The sequence below is a fragment of the Sciurus carolinensis genome, chromosome 4, assembly GCF_902686445.1.
Source record: "Sciurus carolinensis chromosome 4, mSciCar1.2, whole genome shotgun sequence".
Taxonomy (NCBI): domain Eukaryota; kingdom Metazoa; phylum Chordata; class Mammalia; order Rodentia; family Sciuridae; genus Sciurus; species Sciurus carolinensis.
Window position 1 is genome coordinate 159,929,471 of NC_062216.1, and position 27,839 is coordinate 159,957,309.

General features: G+C 55.6%; 1 protein-coding gene and 1 non-coding gene across 3 annotated transcripts in view; both read left to right on the plus strand.

The window, feature by feature from the left end:
• The window catches only part of Chst11 (carbohydrate sulfotransferase 11), a 225,221-nt gene that overhangs the window by 72,957 nt on the left and 124,425 nt on the right, over positions 1 to 27,839 (plus strand). The gene's annotated exons all lie outside the window — the stretch shown is intronic.
• On the plus strand, positions 14,752 to 14,824 carry Trnaa-agc (transfer RNA alanine (anticodon AGC)). Its single transcript has one exon. It is a non-coding gene; the product is annotated as a tRNA-Ala (tRNA).

Here is a 27,839-nt window from a genome sequence, read left to right on the forward strand (position 1 = left end):
GAAGTTCAGAAACAAAAACAGACGAGGCATTGGGCGTGTGTGCCCCTGGATCGTTGGCACATGCTCAGGACCTGAGCCCAAGCTCCCCGTGACAGACACAGCCCCTGGCCGAGCCTCCAGGAAGCTTCACGCACTAGTAAATGGGACCTGGATTTCCACACCAGATGACTTTCTTTGCAGAGCAGAATTTCTGGTTCTTGCATATTTCACAGAGACAAGAGAATCACTTTTTCTGCTAAAAGGCATTAATAATAAAGTACTCAAATCCTTTGGCCACTCTAACAGAGACTGCTGGTTCTGTGAGGGATATCGGTTTATAGTGGGGTGCCAACAAGGTTGGAATTTTCTGTGATCGGGGCGTAATTGGGACAGGTACAGGTGAGATCTGCGGGAGGAACAGATCCAGCAGAGAGGATCGCCACCCCAGGGAAGGTGTGCAGTTACAGGCAGATGGGCCAAGTGGCCCGGAGCCCAGTCTCCAGGTCTTCAAGTGGGTAATCAGAACAGGAAGGAGCCAAATATGGCCTGCTGGCGCCAGGAGTAGTGATTTTCTGTTCGGGTTGGGCAGTCGGAGAGCAGAGAGGGCGCCCGGGAGCTTTTCCCTGCAGAGTTTGGGCAAGTGAGCATCTGGGGTTTCCTGCACTAAAAAGCCTTCCGGTGAGAGGCGAGTGCCTGCAGACGCTGGAGCCGTACACGGCAGGACAGTTAAGCGCAGGTGGCGTGGTTTGGACCTGCGGGTTTGTACCTCTAGGTTAGTGGCATATCTATCACTGCACAGGCTCCGGCCTCTCCGTGCCTGGGTTCCTATTCTGATGGCTTAAGCTCTGTGACTTTAAGCCAATCCTGTAATCTTTTTTGAGCTTTCATTTTGTTATCTACAAAATGAGAATAGTTACAGTGTCTATCTCCTGACTTTCTTATGAAGATTGAATTATTTGCTTCCTGGATGAAAAGAGAAGGACCTCTTACCCCTGCGTCTTGCATTGGAATGCAGTCTTGAAACCTGGAACGGTGGCAGCTCTTTTGTGCATGTAGGTAAAGAGCAGGAAGGGGAAGGATGGTGTCCAAGATGGGTGCAACTGCAGGGATTCTTGGTGACTCGCTGGGTGGCCAAGCCAGACCTCCTCCTTCCGTGCTTTCTTGAATGATTGATTTACAATTGAGTTTTCTGTTACAACATAAAATACCTTAATCAACGCAGCTTCGTTACTAGATTGTAGTCTTTGAAGGCAAAGCCTTGTGGTGTTCACCTTTGGGCTCTCAAGGAGAACCCAACATGTTGCACTGCGCATAGTAGGTACTCAATGGTTTATGACAGGAAGATAGCTAGTTGGAAAGAGGGAATGAAGGTAGGTAGAAGTTTTGTGTAAGTGTTTAATGATTCTCTTTCTCAGAGCATTTGCTCATTCCCGTGGTGTAAATATTTCTGTTCTAGCTGATTTCGAGCTACCAGTGTGATGGTGCTGTACTTGGCGTTGGGAAGAGACATGCACAATCAGCTCTTGTCAGCTGGGACAAGCCAGCTCCAGCTCACCACCAGAGGGAGAGAGGAAAAAGGAAGGGAGAGAGAAGAGGGAAGGAAAAGTTCCCTTGAACTTGAGAATCTCAGTGATGATGATAACGGTGGCAATGATAATTCCTAAAATGTATTGAGAACTCACTGTTCCAGGTTCTGCTCAGAGTCCCTCCCAATTGTCTTCTCCTTGCAGCTCATTGGCCAGAACTATGTCACATGACCTTTCCTAGCTGCAAGAGAGGCAGGCAAAGTTTGCCAAAGGGCAGGGATGTTACTGTGACTCATTAGGCCATTCCTGTGTCATTCCTTAGAGCAGCACCCACAGGCATGTGTCTGCCAGCCAAGGAAAGAGCTGCGGGGTGGGCGACCAAGAGGGTCCCAAAAAGCAAGACTTTTCAAATAGAACGGGTCATTTCTCAAACTTGAAACTGCAAAGCTTCTCGGCAGAACTAGTGGTCCCATCGCTGTCCACATTATGAAGCCTCTCCCTGTGCTCCTGCATGCCCGTGGCACCTCTCTGCTGTGGGCTGCTGGCTCCTGTCAGAGACTGGAGTTCTCGGGGTCTCTTGTCTGGTGGAAAACAATAAAAGCAAAGGCTGAGATTGGAGCCATAGTTTGGGGAGGGGGACTAACAGCATTCTGCAGGAGTGTCTCTAGTCCTAATCACCTGCAGAATTTTATATCCTGGTGTCCATTTCTTAAAATGAAAAAATAATAGAAGTGGATTGCGAGTGATTTATGGGTTCCACCCATCGGAAACCAGTGAGGGAAGATGGGGGATGAAGGGGACTGTCTGGGAGAAGATGATGCTTCTGCTCAAGGGCTCTGCCTGTTGGACAGCCGAGCCCTGAGACCCGGGTGTCAGAGTCCACCCCATCAGACCCTAGGGCTGATGGTAAAGTCCCATTCACAGGCACCCCCTGGACCATGCTGAGGCGACCTCCAGGAGACTGGATGGAGGTGACAGGTCCTCAGGCCTGTCCAGTCTAGAACTTAGAACCCACAGCACCGGGGTCACATAAGGCGCCTTCCTGGGGCCATGGCACTTCCCCACGCGGCCTGACCTGTTTGGGGCAAGATGGCTTTAAGTTAGAGATCAGGCTCTAGGTCGGCTGTCTTCAGCCAGGTATTCTGGTCTGTCTTTGAGCAAAACGGAGGATGCTTAAAGAAGCCCCGTCCGTCACCTTGTTCCTCAAGGACAGGCGCGAACCTTTCCTGAAGGGCCAGGCCGGGGACACCGTAGACTTTGCAGGCCCTACCGTCTCCGTCACAGCGTCCACTACGCAGTTCCAGAGTGAAAGCGTCCGGAGGCAGATGCTAAACAAGTGGCATGGCCGTTGTCCACCAAAAACATTGACACAGACAGGCAGAGGGAAGGATGGCCCCAGGATTTTGCCATGCTTGGAATCTTCGATGACCTGGAAACCTCTCTCTGGCCCACGCAGGTCATAGGTATTGACGACAGTGTGTTATTTTGCTGAGGGATTCTTCTGCCCTTGGGGAGCTGAGAGGGAGAGCGAGCCCCTCTTCTCTTGGTGGTGATGAGCTAGTCAAGGGCAAGGAGGCTGAAGGTCTTCGGGCCTCTGTCGGTGGGGCAGCCTGGGACTCCCACCTGGCCGCTGTCAGCGTCTTCTGTGTTGGCGCCTGGCCACAGTCATCTCTTCCCCAAGGATGTACCAAGGCCTCGCTTCTCCTCTTCCTTTCTTTAGAAAAGAGGCGAGTGCCGGGGTCCCCATTAAGACTCACGCCAGCTCGTTTCTGAGCAATTCCCAGGCTCGGTCTGATGCTGAAGGCCACCTCTCTGCCATCTTGAAGCGTGAGTCGGGGTGCACTCGCCTGCTCTCCCCGACTGCCAGTGCCTCTATCAGGAATGGGGAGCAGCTTCCCATTTGACACGTTGTGATTTCCCGGCAGACGCCAGGCCAGCGCGTGAACAGGCAGGTGCCCCTCGCACGGATCTGTTCTCACGTTCCTGGAGGCTGGGTCAGGGCCACGGCTCTGGTCGGACACTGATGGCTGTGGCCAGTGCAGGGAGGCAGCTGGCCTTCAGTGCCCCCCTGGGTCCGCTTTCCTAAGTGTGCGGGAGCAGTGCAGCCTCAGGGGCGGACGGCTGGTATCACCCACTCCCAATCACTTGGTGCTCGTGCAAGAAGAAACGAGATCAGCACCCTCCGCCTCGCTGGCTCGCGCGGTGCCAGCGCCGGAGACGGGCACCGCTCGGCGCAGAGGTAGGATTTACATATTTGCTAATTACCGCTGTCAGATTCCTCGAAGTGATCTAATGGTGGGGGGGCCTCCCAAGTGTGAAGCGTATTTTTAACCGAGCTGTGTGGGTTTGGTAGCCCTTTGGGGACTAGTAATTGAATCTGAAGCTCCGTGCGAGTCTGCGGGGAAGCAGTTCGAGGTGCAAGAGGCCAGGCTGGGGGCGACGGGGCGAGGGCAGCCGCCGGGAGAGTCGATCCCGAAATGCACAGGTGGTCCCTCCTTCCCCTTCTGACAGCTGTCAGTCAGCCTGTTTCATGGGTGTCAAGTGGACACTCCCTGCTGCCCAGGACAGGGAGCTGTCTGGGTTCCAGGCTTAGTTGGCACTGGAAATCCGATCTGCTGAGCTTTTGCTCTTCGTTCCTTCATCCCACCGTGTTTTTCGGAGTAGACAGTGGCTAACTCCGGTGTGTGCGTCACCAGGCAGCCCGGCGAGGGGCAGATCCTGAGTCGGGGTCCCGGGTCAGGCTGAGATTTTGCATTTCTCCCAAGCCCCTGGGGATGCTGGTGCTGCTGCCCCAGGGGCCGCACCCCAAGTCATGGGCCCCGGACAGCGTGGCTCTTTGGTGTGACAAGATGAACAGATCAAGCTGCTTCTTGCTGCCGGGCTTTCTTTCCCGTTCTCCCAGATGCCCCTCCTCTGGCCCTTTGGTCGGCTGCCTCCTTTGTATCACTTTTGCATCTCGGCAGAAGTGTCACCACCTCAGACTTTGTCTTCTTCAATATAAAGTGTCTTCCTCAGTCCCTGTTTAGCTCCTAGAAGACAATCTCTGAGATTTCTGGTGTCACACTTGCTTTCTATTTGTCTGTACCACCTGAGTGAGTGACAGGCGTTTATTTGGCTCGTGGTTCTGGAAGCTGGGGCATCCCGGAGCGTGGTGCCGTCATGTGCTCAGCTTCCAGTGAGGGCCTTTGTGCTGCATCATAACATGGTGGACGGCAGCCCAGGGTGAGATGGAGCAAGTGTGCTGGCTGATGCATGCACAGCTGTCATGAGGACCTACCAGAGGCCGGACCCCCGGGGCCGCCCCATCTTGGACTTTCATTTCTACCACTGTGAGCTAAATAAACCTTTTTTCTTCATAAAGTACTCAGCTTTGCTTCAGATATTTTGTTACAGCATGGAAAACGCACTATTGCGGACCCTGAGCCCATCGACTACGTTGGTGCTGTTTTCCCATCCAGAGTCAGGAGAAAGAGGGACTCGAGGCTGCCCTGGGATTGGTGCAGGGGGATGGATAACTGGGTTATGGGAAAATCCAGTTTCTGAACTTATGGTCAGAATCACCTATTTCATTCACTTGTTCATTCATTCTTTTGGTTTATTCAGTGCTACCTTAGGTACATGGTTCAGTGTTATCATGGAGCATCGCCAAGTTCACTTCCAAAGTCTTGGTTAATGCCGAACACATGGATGGGGAACTCGGATCCCAGGGAGGCAGGCTGCATAGCTTCTGGCTTGCACCATGTCAGGGCCTTTGTCCCTGATTTGGGGACTCCACAGAAGAGTATAGGAGTGGGGAGTGAAGACGAGAAAGTTAAGGAAGCATTGCCTCATGGAAGAGAGTTTTCAGTTTTTCGATTTATGGGTTAAATTCCTCTAGTCTGGAGTCACCCAAGAGAAATCATCCACTCACTTGTTTTCTAGGCAGGAAACACCTCTCCTCTTTCCTCTTTGCCCCTTGCTTCCTGTCTTCCGTCTGCATATTTTTCGCTTTCTTAAAAGCCTCGGAGAGGCAACCGGCTTTGGAACTAAGTGCCACCCAGCTGCGGGACCTCGGGCAAGTCATCCACCCACCGAGCTCAGGTGTCTGGGAGGGGATCAGGCACATAGTTCCTGAGTCCCGGCATCATGCCCGGGAGCCTGGGATCTGTCCAACGGCTGCGTCCGGAAGCATTAAAATTCCCTGCCTTCCCTGGAGCCAACTCTCGCTCCATTAAACAGCTTGTCCCCGAGGCAGATGGAGCAGCAAGGGGCCTGTCCTCGCACAACAGGTTGAGAGTTGGCAGGCTGACAGAGGAAGTCTCCAGGTGGGCGGGAAGGAAGGTGCCTGCCCTGGCCAGAGGGAGAGGGGACTCCTGGGTGGAGGTGGGGTGGGGAAGCGCTCCCACAGTCAGAAACCGGGGCGCTCGGCCGGGGCTGCTCCGCTCACCAGGGTCTCGTGGGTGCGGTGCGTGGAGGATGTTCCAAGACGGGCTTTGGAAGGACAAGGAAGATCGCCCAGAAAGAGTTGGCACGCTAATAGCAGCCGCTGCCGCGTGTCGTCTTCTGGTCTGTGTACCTCAGTGGCATGTGTGATTCTGACCCTGGAGAGAGTGCAGTGGGCTGTTTGACAGAGGAGGAACGGAGGCCCTGAGACCTCCAGACCCCTTCCAGGTGACTCGGGTGGGAAGCCGCGGAGCTCCCATTCAAGGCCTCCCATTCACAGCCCCCATTTCCCATTGCCTGCGACTCAGAGACCGAGAGGCAGGGGAGGAGGCTCTGCCCTGAGTCCCAGTGGGTGGGGGTGGGTGATCTCCCAGAGCCGCCATGCAGATCACCCCCACCTCAGATCACCACCACCTGCCGTGGCAGCTCCTGTCCAGTGCCCTTGGAGACGTGCGATGAGTGGTCACCACTCCTTCACCTCGGCTCGCCCAGATCCCACCTCTGCCTTTCCAGCCTCGCTAAGTGGAGGAAGGACTGACAGGTGCCGGCGGGGCCTGCCGGGTGGGGCCTCTGCACCCTTGGCTTCTCTTTGCCAGTCGGAAGGGAGACTTTTTGAGAGCCCCAGCCCTCTCCTCGCTTCCCGAGGCTTCCCTGGTCCCCTCGCTTGCTCCTGCCATGACGCTCTGTTTTAAGGAAAGAGGAGGGGTCCGGGGCCCCTCGATCTGGCCTGCGTCATGCCAGATCCTGCACTCGGGGCTGCCCTGCCGCTCCCTGCTCGGGTGCTTGACCGAGTCCTACTGCGCAGTGACCGTCCTCTCTGTAGAGAGACCCCGGTTCCAAGCCTCAGGCCCCAGGGGCACCTCTGATAGAGATTTTTCAAAACTGATTTTGGGCTTCTGTGTGGGTGACTACTTCACAAAGCAGGTCAGTCACCAGCTGATCACAAACACGCGGTGATGGCCTCCACTGGAGCTGGTGTGGGGCGGTGCCTGGCGCAGGCTTCCGGGGGCGGGTGTCCTGCAGGTTTGTGTCCTCACCTGGAGGCAGAGGCTTGTGGTTCCCCACCTTAGGCAGTGGGGTGGGCGTGGGGCGGTGCTTCCCCCCGTGTGATTCTAGAACAGCATGGGGACGCTGGCCCCTGGTGGAAACCTCTCTGGGTATTTCCCTAAGTTGCGGACTCAGGGACAGGAACACCATTTTGGGTTTTGTGTTTCTGCTTTTGCATTTAAATCTCTGCATCCTCAGTGCTGGGCACGATACTTGGCTCATAGTAAATTCTACAGATTAATCTCTCCAGTACTTACTTACTTGCTATGAGCCAGGCTCCCTTCCAGACCCTAAGGATTTAGCAGCGAGCCAAACAGACCAAGTTCCTGCTCCCACGGAGCTTCCGTTCTGGGGGTTGGGGGAGGGCAACGTCAATAAGCAAACACATGCCTGGCAGTTAATGGAATTCTGGGTGATGAAGAATGTCCTTTGAAGCAGAATTGGGGAGCAGAGAGTGGCAGAGTGGGAAGGGTGTTTTGGAAGGGATGACTCAGGCCTCTCTGAAGATTTGGCTTTTGGACACTTGAGGTGTGAGGGGGCGAGCCGTGTGCAGGGGTAAGGGGCGGAGGGAAGGAGGAGGGAGCAGTCCCAGAGGTGGGAATGAGCTTGGCATGTCAGGAATAGCAGGACTGGACTGGAGGGGGATGTAAGGGTTAGATCATGTAGGGTCTTAATGGTCAAGGTAGGGTGTTAATTGATTATGATCTAAGTTAGTATTGATCTGGATGCACACCAATAGCCTGGAGAAGGACAGGACAGTTGTTTAAATATTATTGTCCTCCACCTGATTTTCTGTCTACCCTCTGCTCAGACGTAGAGAGCTATAGCTTTGTAGTTGATCTGAGAATTCAATATGGCGGAGCAGCAGGAAGTTTTGGTTGAGCCATAGCCGAGCTCGTGGTGCCTTCTAGGGCCTCATTCTTGGGTGGGATGCATTTGATGGAGACTAATAAGACTCAGAAACGTGGATCAGCACCAGGAAAGCTTCCTGAGATGGAGCTAGCGAGGGGTGGTCATGCCCTGGCTGGCAACACCCATACTTAGTGGTACTTTAGACTTGGGGAGTGGAAAAGGCCCCCTTCTTGAACTTGAAAGGTTAAGGGGTCTCCTTCTGTTTCTCCCATTGGCCTGAGCGTTCTTGGATCAGTCATTTTACTGCTTTCCAAGCCTCATTTCTGCAGCTGCTACTCCCATTTGCTTATCCACAGTGAATTTGAAAACCTCGTGGATGCTGTCACCGCTCTGTCCTACCTCGTTAGCACTGCTCTTTGACAGCGAGGTCCTGGAAGACAGGGCCCACACATTACGCATCCTGTGTCTCCTGGACTGAACGCTCCTTGGATCTGCTGTGAACTGAATTCTGCGGTTCAGCTGTGTGCCCGGCGGGCAGAGTCTGGCACAGAAGCGTCACATAACCTTGGAGAAAAGTCTAAGATTGGAGCCAGAATCCTAGCTCAGCCCTTGGAAGTGTTGGCTTAGCGTGGGTCACGGACCTCCCTGAGGTCCTGTTCCCCATCTGTGAGATGAGCAGAGTGGTGTCACCAGCCTCCCTGGGGACTTGTGAGGAGCAGATGGAAATAGCAGGGGCGTATTAGGTTATACTCGGCGGCCCCCATGTCACGATGGTGTGCATTAGATGCAGTTCATCTCAGAACAGTGCTGCTGTGGTCTCTGGGCGGCTCCCTGGGGCAGACCCTCTGTTTTTTCTTTCCTCCCTGGAGTGTGACCGCGTTATGCACGAGGCCCTGTCGTTCTCCAACGCACCCTTTACCCTCTCCAGGCAAATGGCGGGTGTGCTCCGATCTCATGGCCACAACTGAGTCACATGACCCACTTCTCCCTCAGAGGAGGCTGAGGAGCCTCCTCTTGATCCCAGGTACCTAGGCGCCTGCCTCACTTTCTAGGAGAAGATTAAGTTTGGGGGAACAAGTCGGGCCTCTGTCACAGCAGAATAAAGCTCTTTCTGAACCTTGAAATGGAAATGGTTTGGTGGTCACCCACAGCTCCTGCTGGACACGACTTTGCTCTCTGGAGGCCAGTTGGAAACAGCGGCCCGTGTTTCCAGTGTCGTCCTTGCCACAGAATGCCTGCCCTGTGCCCGTGGCTCTGCCTAGGGCTCTACATACCTTGTTTCCCACTAAGCCTTGCCATCGTCTTATGAGGTGCACCCCATCCCAGGGCCCATTTGGAGGTGGGGAGCCTGGGGCTTAGAGAAGTCAGAGGATGGATTTGAACTTGGGAACGCTGGACTTGGACCACATGGCGCTTAGTCTGCCGCTTCCTCTGCTCTGGAGCTCTCTGATCCCTCTGCCTGCTCCGTGGCTGGGGTCTCATTTCGGGGAAGGCGGAGGGTGGCCCAGGTGCTCTGGTCGATGGCTTCCTGGCGATGTCCTCATTACACAGAATGGAATCTGCGGCAGGGGTGGGTCTTCAGGCCGGGTGGCCGCTCAGGCTGCAGGAGAGGCCTCGGGGCCTCAGGTGGAGGGACAGCACCCTTGGGATCTAGGCTGGATGCTGCCCGCAGGGGTCACCTGCAGCACCGTAAGAACAAAGCAGACGGAGCCGTCTCCGCCTGCACCACGCTATCCGGAGCCCGGCTGGGCCGGTCAGGGTCCTCCCGGGCCCAGAGCAGACTCCCACAACCTCCTCAGACCTAGTGACCGCTTTCCTGTTGCTTTGCAGATTGCCAGGTACTCGGGTCTTTTCCCGAGGACCTCTAGATCATGGTTCAGTGGAAGGCCTGTCCTGGTTTAGTCACACCGTCTTAAAGCTCAAGGAGACTGTGGCATTATTTAGTCCAGGCCTTATCTCAGGGAGGGTCACGGAGGTCCAGGCAGCTGAGCTGCATGCGTCAGGGCAGGGCCTGTGGGTGCCCACCTGAGCCTGAGGAGGGACTTTGCTTTGTCAAGTCTCCCACCTCCAGTGGGTGGCAGAGGTGACCGCTTGTGATGACTGAGCATTTGCCCACCTCTGGGCACCTCTGGGAGCACAGAAAGGTGCGGACAGGCATTTCTGGCTCTCTGCTGTATCCTTGACTAGCCAGTGCCTCAGTTTCCCCGTCTGTAAAGTGGGTGTGCTTGTGACAGAACCCACCTCATGAAGGATTCGGTGGTTTTTGTGAGTCAGCGGCATTAACGTACCAAATCAAGTCCAGAACGCAACCAGGTACCAGCTGCTCTCTCTTCCACTGGAGCCTTTCCACACCTGCCGTGGGACTCTGCTCCTGAGAGAGGTCAGGGCTCTTGGCCTTTCTCGTTCACCTTTGTGTTTCCTGGTCAGACCATAAACCGGAAAACCTTCTGGTTCACGGTGACTCTTTTTGTTGCTTAAGCTTTTTCTTCCATAACAGAACAGGCTTTGGTCTCATTTTAGTTCGTTCTGTCTCCAGGGCTATTGGAGCGCTCGGCAGCATCACCTTGTTCTGCTCAGCGGCCCCTTGAGACTGGGCAGCCCCCTGTTCTCAGGGTCCTCTGGAGCGGGGAGCGGGCAGGGTGGAAGCCAGGCTTGATTCTCACTGGATGCCGCTTCCTGGGCCTGCCCACCCCGGCCCACTGCAGCGTGGAACCAACAAGCGCTTGGAAGCCGTTACCTCGCCCAGTGGCCCTGCCGCAAGGGGAATCTAGAATATTCCTCAGGCAGGCTTCGAGGCCTCCTCATCCCTGTAATGACTTCCATCCCCATTTTCTCCCCTAAGCCCTGTCTCAAGTGCTGTAGAAGTCATTACTGTCCCTTGTGTGAAATTCTCCTTTCTCTTTCCCTTTTCTTAACTTGCATGGAGGGGATTTGTCTATAAAACGAAAACTGCTCATAACGGAAATAATTTTAGACTTTCACAGACGTTATTATTGTGACTCAACAGCTGCACAGAAATGTTTGGTTTCTCCTGCTGGGAAATCATTCCTCAGCCTACTGGGAGCTGGCGGAGGGAGAGCTTTGTGGCTACCACCTGTGGACCTGGGGCTTCGAGGGGGAGATTGCGGGGGTGGGGTCTGCGGGAGTCTTCTCAGCACAAACAGCATCTTCCCCTAGACTCAGCAAAGAGACCCCTTTGAACCCTTGGAAACACAATACCCAGACCATTCGAACATTCGATTAGGCCTTTAGCAATTCTGAATTGCCTTGTTTGGGACTCAGCTGATTATTCAGGATATTAAATTTTCAGGAGCATCCTTTGAGCAGATCTAGGAACTAACAGACCTTCACCTCCCATTTCTCCCTGTGTGACCACAGCAGACATCACCAATGGATTGCAGCACTGTTCTCCATGCTAAACCAAAATGGAATCTTTTTCCCCATAGTGAAAGTTTATTCCTCTGCATTTATAGGAATTGAAACCCAGAGCCTTAAGCATTTAGCTCAAAGCAGGACTTGTTGGGTGGGTTAATATATATACATACACATTTCCATTTCCACACATACACATGAAGTCTATGGCAACAAGTTTTGTAGATTTCTCCTAATGGCAAAGCTTTGATTTAAAGATATGGGGAAAATTTCATATGAGTTCCTATATATTTGAAGTTCTTTTCCCTCAGACTGTTAATCTGAGCTTGTCCATCAGGACCAATTTGTGAAACATGCCGCTATCTCAAAAGAATGAAGTGCACTATGACTGATAAAATATAGCCACTTATGCCCCCAAGATAAAGCAGCAGAATCTTGGGGAAATTGGGCTGCAGGGCTCAGCTGGGCCATATCACCCAGAACAGGCAGAATGAGTCTGAGATTGAGGAAGATTGACAGGTCGGGACATTTTTAGGTAGGCGAAGAGGGGCAGTTACAGAAGACCTTCCAGATTCAGATCTGGCATAAATGCAGTCTTTCCTTGGAAGGTCGAAGGTAGAAAAAGACTTGTTTTGAAGAATTCATATATTTTGGTAGAGAAGGTGTTCCTGAGGGGGATGGATGTATGTCATTGTCCCCCTCCCCATCCCTCCTCCATTTCCTGTGTCCTTTAAGGTACAGCTCCCTCCTCCAGGAAGCATCTCCTGATTTCCCATCTGCTGAGACACCTTCTGGGCTCACTTGGGCTCTTTTGCTGTGTGACCAACTCTGTAGAGCGGGGTTCAGGCCCAGCGTGCTCCAGGAGCCGAGTGGAGGGCTTAGAGACTCCTGTGTCCTGAGTGTTGGTGCCGGACCCTCCACCGCCCCACATTCCTGTGTCATATAGTGGCATTAAGAGGTGGTGTCCTTGGGAAGTGACGAGGCCCATGGCCTAGTGCCCTGGAGGCCTGAAGGAGCCAGCTGGCCCTCCTGCCTGTGAGCACAGAGGCGGTGCCGTGGGTGAGGAGCAGGCTCTCACCAGGCACCACGTCCCGGGCCCCTGCACGGACGGCCTAAGGGAGAGCTGAAGCTTGTCCTTGTGTTTGTGGCTGCCCGGGCAGTGACCATGGGGAAGGACCCGTGTACCTGCTGCCTTTCCATGCTGGGAGCCGAGGCCAGCCTGCGTGCTGGGCTGGGGGTCCTGCCTCCGGCCTTGACCAAGGTCTGGCGTTTTGCCTGGGAGAGGGCTCGGGGCTCCTCTCCAACGTGGTGTGTGGCTGCCGTCCACTGCCAGGCAGCTGCCATCGGCCTGAGTGCTGGGATCGCTGCGTCGGAGGGCCGGCCTCCCTCCCTCCTCCTGTCCTGCAGTGGCTCCTGTCTCTGCTCCCTTGGCCCTCAGCCCTGCCACGGGATGGGGACCAGGAGATTGGGCAGTGACCCTGCCCAGTGCTAGTTAAATTCTACTTGCTGCCCATTCTCAAGTGAACAGGAACTCCGCAGATTCCAACGGAGTCAAGATGGGGTGGAACCACCGGCTCCCTGGTTGCTTCCTGGGACTTGAGTTGACATCCTAACCATGGAATGCTGCTGGTGGGACCTCCCCTAGAAACACAGTGACAGCAGCAACGGTCCCACTTTGCTTTTGTTGACCATGTTGTTTACATTATGGACTCAACATGAAGGCGATACCATCTCCCTTCTATAGAAAAGGAAACGAAAGGTCAGAGAGGTTAAACAACGTGCCCAAGGTCACACAGCATAAAAGAGCTGGAATCCAGTCCCACCAGGCAGGGTGGTCTTATAGTCCATGTTCTTAACCATTTAATGCCTCTCTACTTATAAAATAAAAGTTGAAACCTACCCTTCCAGGTCTTTAGAAGTAGGTCAGTAGCTCTTTGAGGCAGTGCTATCTTGTGGAAGTGGCTACATTTATTAAGTAAGTACTTGATGAATAAACCACCTGAGTTTGCCGGGTGCTCTTCAGAGAGAGGGAAGCATTATTATTATTATCACCTCCACCTTAGAGATGAGGAAACTGAGGCATGGGCCCCAGGGCACAGATCCAGGATGCCATGGAGCTGGGAAGGAAGCCTGTGCTATAAAACAGAATTAGACAGACTTCTCTATTTGGTTATTTAGGTGGAAGGAACTAGGTATAGAAAACCTCCTGGACTCACTGTGTTATTTGCTAGAGCTCAGTTGGTGAGACCCGCGATTTTCTGACATTTTATACTCTGCATTAAAAAAAGGCGCGCAGCAGCCAGGCATGGTGGTGCACGCCTGTAATCCCAGCGGCTCGTGAGGCTGAGTCAGGAGGATCGCAGGTTCAAAGCCAGCCTCAGCACCTGAGCAAGACCCTGTCTCAAAGTAAAATACAAAAAAAAGGGCGGGGATGAGGCTCAGTGGGAAAGCACCCTGGGTTCAATCCCTGGTACCAAAAAAAAAAAAGACTCAGGGCAAGAATAACCCGTCGAGTGTGTTTAACAGAACAGCCGCCAGGTTCTGTGCAGGGTGCGCTTAGAGACCGGTGACAGAGGACATCCGGCGCCATCCGTGATCTTTAAAGATCTGGACCGACTGGAAACCGGGGTGTTTTGCCTGGGATAAGAACGGAAGGAGTGGGGAGGTTTCTGGCTGGGATTGTCGGGTCCAAACCCTGGGCTGCCCCCAGGTTCCCGGGCTGCACCCCACCCCTCCGTCTGCGCCAGCTCGCGGGGCCGCAGGGGGACAGGCCTTGGCATTGGGGGTGGGAGGCTGCAGGTGGGTGGGGGCCGTGCCCTTGACATCACCGTAGCCCCCAGTCTCCTCATCTTGCTTTGGGAGGAGGGGACCTCCCCTGGGTGCCGTCCCCGCCCTGGGCCGTCTGAGCGTCCGTCGCCCGCTCTGCTGAGTTGCTGAATCCAGACAGGGTCCTGACGGCCCAGAGCCCGCAACCCACACGTCCATGTGTCCCTCTCCCGCGTGGCGTGGAGCGTCCCAGAGCGCCTGCCAGCCGGCCTGGGAGGGCCCGGCACCGGGGAGGACCTGGGTTCAACCCCACGCCGCTTCCCCGTCCCGAGGGCCAGGGCCCACGCGGGTGCCCCTTCCTCCTTCGCCCACGCCCTGCCCGCTCCTCTCCCGCACCGGCCTCCCTGTTGTTCTCTTGCCTGAGAGAAGGTTGTCTCACCCTGGGGCGCGAGAGCCTCCCTCCCACAGGAGGTGTGTGAGCAGCTGCGGGCTTTGCCATATGTCGGCCCCCGCGCTCCCCGCACGTTCTCCCGCCTCTGTGGTGCTGTGCAGCCAGCCCCAGCCACACGCCTTCTCTGTGTCCCACCTACGGGTCCTCTCCCGAGTCAGAAGTGGAGCTTGCCGTTGGGGAGCGTGGGTAACCGCAAACGCAAGCCTGTCCTTGGAGAAGAGAGCGGCAGGCCTGGAGTGTCGGGATGCAGAAGTGGGTGTCCAGTTCCTGCCTCCGGGTGACGCATGAGTTTAGGAGAGGTGGTGACATTATGGACGTTAGTCACTGTCGTGTCGGGCTGGGGTAGCTCAGTGGTAGAGCACATGCCTAGCATGCATGAGGGCCTGGGTTCAGTCCCCAGCACCCATCAATCAATCATCGATTGATCCATCCGTCAATCATTGCTATTTGTTGAGTGCTCAGGGTGTGCAAGGCACTGTACCTAATCTGCATCATGCCATTTCATCCTCCTAACCCCATGATCTTGGGAATTCTTGTCTTGCAGAGAGGGTAAGTGAATTGGGCACGGTCGGGTGGTGAGCCCAGTAGCCAGGTTTCTGAAGAGAAACAACTTTATTATTAGCACTGACCAAATTCCTACCAGGTGCCCCCTATCAAGTGCTTACATGCACCCTCAGTCTCCATGAGGATGGTTTGATCAGGGAGGGTCATGGCTTGCTGAGGATTGCACAGTAGGAAGGGACAGCTTGAGACAGATACCACAGTTGGTCTGATTCTAGAACTTTCTGGCTCCTAACCTCCGGAGTGTGTATCACCTTTTGTCAAAACTGCAAACCCCGTTATTTATGAGAGGTTAAAGGAGGAGTTATGGGTGTCAAGCACCATCCCCGCAGTGGACGGGAGGGTTCCTAGACTGTGGAGGGGTCTGAGGAAGAGGACGGGGTGCCCAGCAGACCTGCCCGAGGCCCCAGGGATAAATCTGAGGGAAAGGGGTCTTGGCCGAGGCAACTGGAAAGGCCAACAGAAGCCCGTTAGTAGGACCAGCCCGACCGCTGGAAGAACAGAAGTCCTGTGTACTCTAGGCTGGAGGGGCCTCTGTGGGTCCGTGGTCTGCAGGCCACCCCACGAGCCTGCGGCTCCCCTGGGCAGGAGGTGGCTGTGTGGAGGCTGCCCGTGGCCACTCCCTGACCAGCGGGGTCTCCCCGCCTCCCCTCCCTCAGCAGCTTGGAAGTTATTTATGAGGCACCCCATGGCCTCCTGCCTGGGAGGCGGAGAAGCTCCCACTGGAAATAAAAGGACTGGCCTCTAAAACTCACTCCTGTCTCCTTGGGGGCAGAGGACCGTGATTTATAACCGCGGGTGGACGGCGTCCGGCGTGAGTTCTGGGCTTCGGTGACAGGGTGTGGAGACTGTAGTGTCCCAGATCCATGCCCTCCCGTTACCGTCGCACGTGGCCTACTAACGGGTGTGGCTGGGGTGGCATTTCCTTAGAAGTCCTGACTGTGCGCTCCTGACTCTGCGCTCTGGCATTGAAGTCCTGACTCTGCGCTCTGGCGTAAAAGTCCCGACTGTGCAGCTCTGGAGTAGAATTCCTGACTGTGTGCTCTGGAGTAGAAGTCCTGACTGTGCGCTCTGGCGTAGAATTCCTGACTGTGTGCTCTGGAGTAGAAGTCCTGACTCTGTGCTCTTGTGTAGAAGTCCTGACTGCGCTCTGGTGTAGAAGTCCTGACTGTGCGCTCTGGTGCTTGACTCGCACGGGTCTCTTCAGCCCTCGCTGGATCTCAGTGTGCCACGCAGAGTTTCATGCCCACTTTGAGGATGTGGAAGTCGAGGCCCACTGAGGAGAAGCTCGAAGAGCCCCAGGTCCTGTGGTGGGGACAAGGGACTGGAATCCCCAACGCAGCAGCCCTACAGGCAGCCAGGCAGGGGTCCCCAGGCCCACTCTGCAGAGAGGCAGTGCTGGAGGGGCGGGACCAGTGCTGGGCTGCGCTGCAGCCTGCCGTGGCCCTCTGGGCTGGGGAGGCTGAGGAGCCTCACTAGGAGGCCCTGTGTCCAAGGACTTGGTGGAGGGCCTCCTTGAAATTGGGAGACGGTGGGCAGCCTGGAGGGGGACCGGCCGCCCCTGCGACACAGCCCACCCTCCCTTCCGACACCCGCGCCAGGACCTTTGGCTCCTCCCCTCTCTGTTTCACCCACGGCTCCCCAGTGCTTTAAAACATCCCAGACGCCCCCAAGTCCCCGGTCACTTCTAAGGGCGGATTCCTGGCCTCGGGGTAGACCTGTTGGATCAGGGTCTTGACCTCAGGGCCTGGGAACCTGTGCTGACCTCACTCCAAGCCAGCCCGAGGGGCGTCCAGGTTGGGGGCCACTGGTCTAGGCCTCAGCTGGAGAGGGGCAGGTGGCCGAGGGTCACTCAGGTCCAGCATGCAATGCTCCAACACAAAACCCGTTATCTTGGGCCAGCGGAGGGGTCATTATCATTGGTCCCTGACGCTCTGGGGAGGTGCTGGGACTATCTCACTGGCCGAGTGTATCTCCCTTGCATCCGTGTCATATATATATATATGACATAAAATGTACCGTTGTAGCCATTTCTAGGGGTGCAGCTCTTTGGCATTGAGCACCTTCACATATGTGCACCCCATGGTGGAGGAACATTCTAGAATACTTTTGAAACACTCTAGAAAGATGGGGCTGTGCATACATTAGGTGCTTAATAACTGCTTTCAGCTGACGGTGGAAGGGTGGGATTGATGGGTGACCAGGTAAGTTATGCATTAAGTAGGCACCTGCACTCCCGGCTTGCTGACCAGCAGCCTGGTCTCGGTCTGTGTGTGGGTGGAGGGGACACTGGTGAGTGACGTGAACGCTCGTTCCTCTTTCTGGGGAAGCAGGGCGATGAGTTGATTGTCCACCTGGTGCCCAGGGCAACCTCCCGGCTTCCCTGGCTCTCCCTGGGCAGCACAGAGGAGATCTCTGTGACAAGTCAGTTCCCTCCTGTGCGTGTGCCGGGTTGGGGCGGCTCCGGGTTCCTGATGGGCCGGGGTTTCCAGTGCTGCTGACTTAAGACCGACCTGGTGGAGAACCAAACAAATGGGCCTTTTTATATTCCAGAAGAGAGTTAAAAAAAAAAAAAGTATGTCAACAAAAGATCCATAGAGGATCTTGTTCTGCGGGCCACACTGCTGATTTCATGCGGGTGAGAGCAGGCAGGGCCCAGCTCGGTGCTGGGTGCATTTGGGTTTATGTCTGTGGTTACCAGGCACCGAGGGAGGCCCACAAAAGCCCGCCTGTTCGGTGGCGGAGCACATTGCCAGTGGAATTTTGGTGAGCTTCCCAGCGGCGGAGGGAGGACCTTAAAACAGCGAGTGAGCTGCGAGTTCCAGAAGTCTTGGATTGGCAGGGTCAGGGACAGACTACCTGTCTTTGATTCAGAGATAGTGCATCGAGTCTGGACAGGCCTGGGGCCTCACCCAAGGTCACACTGGTTAGGAGCTTGGCCCCAACTCTGGCTGGCTGCTTCCCCCTCCACTCCCCAGGACATCAGACCTTCCGGGTCCCCGAGTTCTTGAGTTCCAGCAGCTGGATGACTTGTAGTCTCATCGGCCCAGAGACAACCTTTCCTGAATCGAGTGTTCCTTCCAAATTTATTGATATATCTCGTGACTCTTCTGTTTTTCTTTCCCGTATCTGGGTCACCTCAGACTTTGCTTCTGAGCAGACCTTTCCAGTTGGGTGTCTTCCTGGTCGCACCGGGGGAGCCCCTGCCTGGGTTCCAAGCTGAGTCCCGGGTGCTTTGCTCGCGTGCTCTCTCTCTCTCTCTCTCTCTCTCTCTCTCTCACCGTGGGGTGGAAACGTGGAGTCCTCAGCTTTCTGGCGTGGCTTATTTCTCTGAATTCTCAAGTGCCAGCCTATACGCAGTCACGGTTTGCTGTTCAGTCAGGGAAGCCTTTCAGATGTAAGGCACGGAAGGAGCTCAGCGGAGCCCTCTGAGATCAGATCGCTGGAGGGCGATGCAAAGCTGGCTGGCGACTGCAGATAGACCACCACGTGAGCGCAGGACCCCTCTTTGGTCCTGGTGAGATCCAGGAAAGCTCTGGGCAGAGTTGGATGAGGGATTCACTATGTGTTGTTAATTGAGTGTCTACTTTGTGCCTGATTCTACTCAAAGTGGGAGATACAGAGAGGAATTGGAGGCAGTCTCTGGCAGGAGGAAGAGGTGACGAGGAAGCACGCAGGTTCTTGCACAGGGGCTTAATTACGTGCTCCAGACTCCTTGTTCCCCTCAAAGAATGAGGCGAGATGCTAGAGGAAGGGGTCAGGCAGAGCCTGAGCTTTAGGCCCAGCAGGGCTGGGTCCGCCCCTCCTTCCTCCTCCTCCCAGTACCCGGGGCTGCTCAGAGGAGGTTACTTTTTTAAACGCACATCCTCCCCACCCCTCGCCCGTGCAAGAGGCAGCTGCGTGTAGATCAAGATGAGGCTTGGGGCCCACCTGGCCTTGCCTGTCTGCTCCTCCACTGAACGCTTGCCCCTGGACAGGTCACTCAATGTCCCTCAGCCTGCATTTTGGCATCGATAGAACAGAGATGCCCGTGATTGATCTTGACCTCTCTGACCTTGGGTTTCTGCACTTTCTGGTGAGGGGCAGCGAGCAGGAGTGGGGGGCCCGTGGGAGTGACAGAGAGGCAGGTACTTGCCGTTGTCAGCACTGAGCAGGTTCAACGTTTCTGTCTCAAATGAAGAATCGAGGGAACCAGTGCTCCCCAACGTGGGTCGCTTCCAGCTGTCCCCGCAGGCTGCATGCCCAGGCTCCCCGCCCTATGCCTGCTGCCCGACTCCCCCAGCCGGCCAGGCCCCAGAGCTGCACGGCCTCTTGAACTCTTAGGCCGCTGCAGGGAAGCCGAGGGTCTCAGGGTCCCAGCCCGCAGGGCCGGTGGACAGAGGTGTCCATTGCTGCTCCAGGCTCGTCTGGATGGCGCATGGCACTCTCCAGCTCGGCCACGCGGAACCATTATTGACAACTGCAGGCCCCGTGCAGAGATCACACGAGACCCGCAGAGTGACCAGCCCCTTTATTCTGGTGGATTTGAGGAAAAAGGCCTCAACTGTCTGTAAAATCCTTCTCTTTTTGCTCTCAAGCCCCTTCACTTATTTCACTGGGGCCTGAAGCCAGAAATCATCTGGGAGATTTCCCCCACCTTACAGATTCCAGGGGTCAAATGGCTTTCATGGTTTCTGTTAACAAGAAAGAAGATTCTGGGCTTAATCCAGAATTTGACCACAGTTCCTTACACCCTTCTGCCACATAAAACCCCAAGCTTGCCCTGTGCACACGGGCTGCTCTTGAGAAAACAGGCCAACTGGAAAGCATTTCTGAAGTCGATTAGCTCAGAGGTTAGCCTTTCTGTTCCCAGATACCTTGAGACTCGGGAACTTATTTTCAGTTGTAATTTTAAATCCTCATGCAGTGTAGACGTGTGGATTGTGGATAAGTGGGGTCAGTGAATGCTTGGTGTGTCAGACACAGAGAACAGGATGTCACAGAGCCTTGGACCTCTGCACCAGGGCCTCGGTTCTTTCTCCGCACTCGGTACAGTTGGCTTCTAGAAGGTAGATGACCAAGAGGACTTTTGTCAGGCCGTGGGTCCCGGGTCCTCAGGAGCCAGGTGGAAGCAGGAACTCTCCTATTCTTGTAGGTGTCTTTGCTTAACATGTTCAAACAAATAACTTGGAATTTTTGGCTCCCCCATGCTTTGTGTGGAAAGGAAGGAGAAATTAAAAAATGAAAGGCAAACATTTGGGTGCCTTTCGCACCTTCCCTGGTGTTTCTGTGGCCCTGCTGTTCCATGCTGATGTCCCCGCCCGGACCCTTGACCTTACCTCCCCAGCATCAGGTGGCTGAGTCCCGCACCCTCGCTCTCAGGGACCTTGATCCTGCTCTAGCTTCGACTGGAGGAGAAGCCCGGGACTGTTCAGGTGGCAGGTCCTCTGGAGGCCATTGTGATGTGTCATGGTTTTGTCCAAACTCATAAGTTCATGGCATTTGGGGGCGAGGCCTTTGGGCAGTAGTCAGGATTAGTTGAGCCCTGAGGGCAGGCCCACCGTGGCCTCAGTGGCTTCATAAGACGAGGAGGTGAGCCCTGAGCGGCGCACCTGCGCAGTCCATCCGTGCGGTTTCTTGGGCCACCTTCCCACCCAGCAGGAAGGCCCGGCCAGAAGCCACGCACCTGCCGTCACCATGCTCCTGGACGCCCAGCTTCCAGAACCTTGAATCAAGTAAATAAGCTCCGTTTTTATGAACTACCCACCCTGGTAACACTCAGGTGTGGCCACAGAAAACAGGCCTAGACAAGACGGGCAGTGTCTGTTGAAATGGTCTTTTGGTCTACATGTGTATAATTCGGTTTGCATATGATTCAGGTATAGCTGTGTCAAACTATTTGACAACATTTTATGGCAGAATAGCTGAGAATTGAGAAAAATTCTATCCTCATTTGGTTTTGATGTTGCAGTTTTTCAAATGTTGAGAAAGCTGATTATCATTTGATCGAGTGAGCCAACATTAGAGATACTAACTAGAAACCACTGACTTCAAGGAGCAATGTGGGGGGTGTCTGGGCAGTTATTTGGAGGAGGGGCTTGTGCTGATACTGCTGAAGACCCCTCCCTTGATCTGCCCGACAGAGATTTCCCTGGGACTCATGATGTCAGAGTAAGGATGTTGTGCTGAATGGCTGGCGCACAGGCTGCCCCAGAGGGCCTGGTACCCCCGAGCTGCCTGTCTGCACCTGAGCGAACCCTGTCTTTGGTTCACCCTCAGAGGTCCTGGGGCACCTTGCCGCTTGGACTTGATATTTTCCTTGACTTGGAAAACGAAGCACTAAAATTGCAGTGAATTAAAACAGAGCAAAGGAGTGGGGTGGGCATGAACGAACACACTCTCCAGTAGTCTGGGCTCTGAGACAAGAAAACGAATGGAGGGAGGCAGAGGGATCTGGGGCGAAGCCAGGGATGCGCTGCGTCATGCTGGTCACCATCGTCACCATCCCGGTCTCATCACGTCTATGAAAGGCTGTGATCCCGAGGCGCATCCTGGTTAGAGGAGTCACAGCACAAAGCCGACAGGGTCCCCGAGAGCCTGGCAGCCGCGGGCTCAGCACTTTGATCTCCCGTCACCTGTTTAGCAGCCTGATAAGGCAGGTCCTCTCATGATTCCCGTCTTACTGGTGACAAAACTGGGACACCGAGGAGTCAAGAAGTTTGCAGAAGATGGCTCGCTGGCGGGTGGAGGGGCCGGATCTGAAGCAGGAATTCTGACACCTCAGCGTGTTGGCCCAGGTGACAGGCAGACCGGATGACGCCGTCGAGTGCAGGACGTCCCCCATGGGACTCGAACCCCGTTTCCCGGTGTCACGTTTGGATTCTTGCTCGGAGGTGGACCTGGATCTGGGAACACTGCCCCTTCCTCTCTCCCTCCTGTCCCTCATCCCGAAGCCTCTCGGTGGTCCCGGTCATCAGGGACCTGGCACTCCCGCCTAGAGACCCCGTCTTTGGCCAGCCGTGTGCCTGAGCAGGAACCCCGGTTCTTTCCTCATCCTAAAATAGAAGCGAGAGCTCATCTCGGGTGGCGGAGAGGCGGGGAGGGCCTCTCATTATTACAGTGCCCGGTGTTCAGCGTGGTCTGTAGTCGGACCCAAATCATGTTCTGCTTGTCCCCGGCCCCGGGTCACCCAGAGAGCAGGCGGCAGGCTTGGAACCACACCTGCTCTCACGCACTGGCCGTTCCCACAGGCGGGGACAGGCGCCGGCTCCTGCCTCCTCTACCCAGCCGCAAGCGCCCTGCAGGTTGACAGCGTTTTAATTTGCATGATCAGACCCGCCTGGCTGACGGGCGGATTTCGATGCCCCAGCGGGGCCTGGGCTGCATGCTGCCCACCAAGAGGTCACCGCGTCCTGCAGGTCATGGCAACAGCCGTGTCGTGCAGGGCTCGCTCACCTTCTAGAGAAGGATGAGACTCCGTCTCTGTTTTGTCACCATGCAGTTTTATTTTAAGGGGAAAAGGGTCTTAAAAGGGTGGCCGTTTCCCGGGGGGAGACGGTGACCGCAGCTGCAGTTCTTTGCCTGGTCATTCCCATCCCGGGCTGGCTTGGCGGGGCTGTGGAGTGGCGGGGCTCAGCTTTGCAGCTTGGATCACGGGAAGGGAGGAGGAGGGAGACGGGCGGGGGGCACGTGTCACAGGACGCGGCTGCAGCGGCCTGTCCCTCTGGCCACATTTCAGGGGGAACAAGGCTCTTCGCGGGGGCAGCTGCTCCCGCAGCTGCGGTGCCTGCCCCATCCCATCTCCCCCACCCGCTCGGCTCTCCTTCCCAAAGGTCCCAACCCAAGCGGCCCCAGCCTCTTGCTGAGACTGGCAGAGGTAGAGCCCCCCGAGCGTGCTCTCGGCGTTCCAGGATCCCTTGGGGGTTGGGGTGCAGCTCGGTGGATGAGCACGCGCCTAGCCCGCGGGAGGCCCCAGCCCAGCCCGGCACCCCCGCGTGCGTGCACAGCCTCGGGGAAGGGACCCCCACCCACGGCTGCGCGTGACTTTCAGTTTTCTTGGGGAGCTTCCAGACCGTGCCTGGTTTTCAGCAGCACCTGTAGCGCTGAGTGGATTTGGATCGCGTGGCGTGCTGAGGTCACCCTGCTGAAGTGCGTACGGCGTCGATGCCACCAGGGGTGGCTCGGTGCTCTCTGCCCTGTGCAGGAGCAGTCCCCATCTTTATCTGTGGAATTCTGCGCCTTAAACCCCATGTCCCTGTCTTTACACGGTGACATTTAATATCAGGTTTTGTTTTTTTTTTTTAATTCAACGACCCTGCTTTGTTTACAGTGTAACAAAGTGAACGAGATGTATGAGATTGTCCCTCCGATCTCGGCGTCTCGGGGTCTGCGGGTTTGGCCGGCAGGAGGGAAATGCTATGGTAAACATCTCGGCAACGCAGCTTTTCCCCTCTGTTGACCAGTCCCCGGGTGTCCTTTCCCCGAGAAGGACGTCACTGGAGTTGAAGGGTGTGAACATCTCCCTGGCTCCGTGACGTGGGGCAGAGGGACATGCTTTTTGAAAGCAGTGTTCTTCTCTCCGTCGGCGTCTTGTGCTGGAAACAAGTCAGAAGACGATGCAGAGACGGCCCCTCCCCTTCACTCTCCAGACGTAAGGAACCGGGAATGTGGCTTTGGGTCCATGCGTGGCTGTCTCGGAAGGCTCGGCTCTGTGTGGCCGTGTCCACGCGTGGCTGTCTCTGTGTGGCCGTGGGCGTCTTTCCCTGGGGAGAGACTCTCTCTACTGTCTCTTGCTGTGGGAGAAAAGAGAGACCCAGGTCCGCGGCCCCTCTCGGGATGCTGTAGCCGCCACACCGTCAGGTGAGTAAGGCCAGATGCCCTGACCGCCGTCGCACCAACCCCTGCCGTCCACGGACAGTTGGAGAACTTCTCCTTGATTTGTGAGATGATTTAGTGCCATCGATTAATATGTCTCTGGGTGTCCACGTCAGTGAGGCTTCCGGTTGGGCTAGAAGACGATTCAAGGTGCTCTCTTGGGGAACAATTAGGAGAGTGACCTAGCGGACGTCAGGATGATAACTAGTTGTGGCTCATGGTGCGCTTACCTTGGGCCATTCGTTCTTCACAGCAGCACCTCTTGGTAGGCATCTTGTCACCTCCACCTTATAGATGAGGTGACCGAGGCCAGGAGATCAAGTAGCAGGGCTGCACAGGATGCAGACCCGCGTGCATTAGTTTGGTAGCGCTGCTGTAACAAATCGCCATGAACCTGGTGGCTTAAAACCACACAGGTTTGTTCTCCCACACACGGTTCTGGAAGGTAGAAGTCTGGAATCGGGATGTCAGCAGAGCCAAGCTTCCCTCTGTAGGGGGCCCGAGTCTTGTGCTGTGCCCGCCACTGGCCAGGAGGGGCATTTCTGAGCTTGGTTCATTCCAGCTGCTGTCCCAGAGTGCTGTGGTCCCGGTGACCGCTGAACCACCGACTGCTGGTCCTCACAGTCGGAAGGCGGGAGTCCCCGATCAGGGTGCTGCTGGTGGAGACGCTGCCCTCTTGCTGTGCCCTCCCTGGGGGAAGGAGCCGGGGGCTCCCGGGGTCTCGCTCTCGGGCACTAATCCCGTGCCCGTGACTGACGCCTCCCGAGACCCCCGCGGATCTGGGTGTAGGAGTGGGGTGCACGGCCGGCCCCTCGATTGCTCCCGCTCTCCTCGGCAGCCAGACCAGCTCTGAAGCCACGTCCCTCAGCCCCACGTATCCATCCGTCCCTCTTTGTGTGTGACCAGGTGGCCCCAGGAGGCCCTTCTTGATGTGGATGTGGCTCAGTGTGCCCGTGCCTGCCAGGAGGACAAGTGGTTTGTGCCTGGGCAGGGGCCCCGTGCCTCTGGACCTTGCGCATGGTCCTCTGCTCCGGGCACATTTCCGCAGATGACCAGTCCTCTCAGAGGGGACGGGCTGGCCACCGAGGACGCTGGTTTTGGGGAATCCTGGTTCTCCTGCAGGCACGTGTTTAAGGGGGACAGCATGTTCTTCCAGGCTGAGTGTTAGAGCCCTCGCCCCCGGGAGGCTTCGACCTCAGGAAACCTCGTGGCTCCTGGATGAAGCAGTGTCCTTCCCCTTCCCGGTCATACCAAGGCTTCCGCCTAATTCTTGGATTCACACCTTTGACCTTTATTTGCCAAAAGTTCAATTCACTTTGGTTCCGTGACCACCTCCCACAGGAGGGGCTTCTTGCGTCGAGGAGCTTACGGTCGTAGGGAGACCGACACAGTACTTGGCTGTGATAGGGTTTGGGTTCTTCCCCAGGCAAATAAAGGCCAAAATCCCTCAGCCCCCCGACGCCCCCCAGTACTGGAGATTGAACTCAAGGGCACTCGGCCATGAAGCTACACCCCCAGCCCTTTTTATTCTTTATTTTGAGACAGGGTTTCACTAAGTTACTGACAGTCTTCGTAAGTCACAGAGGCTGGCCTCAAACTTGCCATCCTCCTGCCTCAGCCTCCTAAGTCACTGGTATCACAGGCATGCACCACCCAGCTGACCCTCAGTTTTCTTTATTGAATTCGCTTGTAGGTCTCCAGTAAGGAGGGTGGGATCTGGTTTTGAAGGGCTCTGGCTTGTCCCTGTGGGAGGCTCTGTGTGCAGGAAGTAGTGGGAACCAGAGGCTGTAGTTAGATAATGTCATGAATGACAGCGTCGGCTGAGCCTTAGTCTCACCTCACGTCCTGGGGCTCCTGAAAAGTCACCTGCAAACACAAGCGTGCTGAATGTTTTGTAAAGCACCCGAAGGCCCTGGCTCCTGAGATGGCCTTTGTGCACATCCCTTGTGGGTGTCAACATCTGCACTTGGTGACACATCTCATTGCAGGTGCGGGTTGGATCTGAGCTCGGCCACACACTGGCTGTTCCTTGGTACGTTCTTCAGCCCCTTGAGCCTCAGTTTCCTTGTCTTTAAAATGGATGTGAGACCACCTGCTTGCAGGGTGGATAAGGAGCCCTGAGGAGCGGGGGACAAGGGTGAGCGTTCATGGGGTGCAGACAGAGCTCATTTAAGGCACCTCTCAGCCCAGGAAGAGCACGTCACATTAATTTTGCTTTACGTTTTGTTTGTTTTCACTACCTGGGCTACGGAGGCGAATTGACCATTTCGAGGGAGCGTTGTACCTAGAGGATCTCTGAGGAAGGAGCTTGCCAACCTCTCTCGTTTGCTGTTCTGCCGTTCGGAGGGGCTTTGGCCTGACACCTGTTAGTACCGTCAGTGTCGGTGGTTAAACTTTTGGGTTGCTTGACCTTGAATTTTAGTTCCAGTCACTTGAAATGCCTGTGCTAAATACCCACTGTGCGCTAGGCACTTAGTCAGGCAGCGGGTGCGATGAGGGCAGCTGTGGGGCTTGGCCATCGGGGACGTAGAACCGCAGGGGATGTGGCAGCCTGGCCATGCCGTCCCCTCTCTGAGCCCAGTTTTCTCCTCTGAAAATGAGGGGAAGTGGCGGGTGGGGCTAAGACCCTCTCAGACGCCAGAGACGGGTTTGGACTCAAAGTGCCAACGCTGGCTTGGGAGCCAGTGGGATCCAGCGGAGACACGGCCCTGGTATTTTCTACACGTCCCGAATGGACGAGCCCCAGATGCAGCTGCTGTGAGGACTGACTTTGCTCTGCGCACCTCCGGCTCCGTGGGGGCGCCCGCCTGTGGAGCAGCTTGCACCCCGCCCGGCTCTTCCCTCCATCCTCATACTGAGACTCCCTCCCACGGTTCTTGCTTTGTGTAGAAGGAGAGCCCGGGTCCAAAGGGCAGCACTGGACCCAGAAGGACAGGTGACAGCTGAGTAGCCCTCAGTGTGGATTTGGTGGATGCTGGACCCTCCAGCCCGGGGTTGGTGAGGAATCTGCCCAGGCTGACAGCAGGTCAGGAGCTTCGGAAAGTGTCCAACGTCCACCGAGCGTTAGGGTTGTTTTGCCGGAGGGAGCCTGGAGCCCCACTGATTGGCAATTTAGTACAGAAGTGTTTCACTTTGAATGCAGAATGAAGTAGCAGCCCCCCAAATGGTGGGTGTTAGGAGCGTGAGACCTCTTTCCCTGCCTTTAGAGACATGGCAAAGGGGGAAAAGTGCCAGTTCTAGAAGGAGACAGACCAGGATTTGAATTTGCTACTTGCCCTTTCATTTGCTGGCTGTGTGATCTCAGGCAAACTACTTAACCTCTCTGGACTTCAGTTTCCTTAACTGTAAAATGGGAATGAGTGTTATTATTACTGTATCTGACTTAAAGGGTTTTTATGAGGATTAAATGAAGCAGTGTGAGGGAAGGACTTAGCACCGTGCCTGGCGTCAGGCACATGGCAAATTCTAAAGACTGGTCATCTGTGATGATTACGAACTCTTACTGTATTTTATGAGAACCGTCTTCCATTCCTGGCTCTGCCACTAACTACACGGGGGACTTGGGACAATCTTGTAACTTCCTGAGATTCTTCTGTAAATTGCCTGGACTTCACTCTCATCCCTCGGGATTCTGATGACTTGGTTTTGTGACGGGCACGGAAGGCGGGTTCCCTGGGACCCCTCAGCACTTCTGTCGTATGTCTCAGACCTGAACCAGCAACCTGGCAGCCCTTCTTGGTGCCAGAGCACCGACCGGGACAGAGGGCACCCCCAGGACTCAGGTGGGCTGATTCCTCTGTCCTGAGCCGGCTTCCGCCCTCCGGCGCGGGGAGAGATGGGGACAGACGCTCTTCATCCCGGTGCAGCAAATGCGTGGGCCCGATGTTGACTCTAACTTCGTGGAAGACCCCTGGTCGCAGGGGTCACGCCGCCAGCGGGCTGATGAGGTTGCTGAGAAGGGTCTTGGGCTCCATCGAGGTGAGAAAGGAGAAAGCCATTGCTGGCGCTCA